The following is a 760-nucleotide window of genomic DNA, read 5'->3' as shown; positions in this document are numbered from 1 at the left end:
CCAATCAAGTATTGCAAAGCGACGAAGCATACACAAAGCATCCAGAAAATCATGACACGTCTGTTATCACGGTATCGTCGAACAGCGACGAAGAGAGAGGAACTTCTATGGGAAATGATCGTGATTTAACGCATGACAGTGAAGCCAGTGACGCCAGTGATGCCAGTCATCATGTTAGATTCTCAGAATACAATGAATATAGAACTATAGATTTAATTGACATGTCCGACACGGCGAACAGTCCTCCTTTGAAAAACTATCTTGAACAACAGGATTGGGAAGATCATTCCAGCGACACGGAATCATCTGACATTACGAAGAAACTGCCGTTTAATTGTGAGAAACAAATTCGTAATTCCTCTCTGAAAATTATCAGCAATGAAAAAGCAGTTGACACTCCAAGACGATCATCTTTGCAAGATATAACGAGACGCGGCAAGAAAGATTCGTATAATTATGTAATGAAAACTGTACACGTTCCCGAAGAAGATACCTTAAGTTATAAAGACGAGTCGCCTGATGAAGATGCATGCTATGATAACGAATGTACGCCGATAACCGAAGAAATTGTACGAACGTCTGACGAAGAGCGATCCGTCCTGTCGTCGTCGTTGTCGTCGTCGTCATTGTCGTTGTCGGACGCTCGAGAGTTAAATGCGCACGAAAGGAAGGAATATGTATTGAGAAGCGAGCCGGAGAAAATAACGGAGAAGATAGCGAAAGTGTATTCGAATTTGAGAGAGGCCGATCTTTACTCATC

The sequence above is a fragment of the Temnothorax curvispinosus genome, unplaced genomic scaffold, assembly GCF_003070985.1.
Source record: "Temnothorax curvispinosus isolate PA1 unplaced genomic scaffold, ASM307098v1 QBEX01012882.1, whole genome shotgun sequence".
NCBI classification, from domain to species: domain Eukaryota; kingdom Metazoa; phylum Arthropoda; class Insecta; order Hymenoptera; family Formicidae; genus Temnothorax; species Temnothorax curvispinosus.
This window is presented reverse-complemented; position numbering follows the sequence as displayed.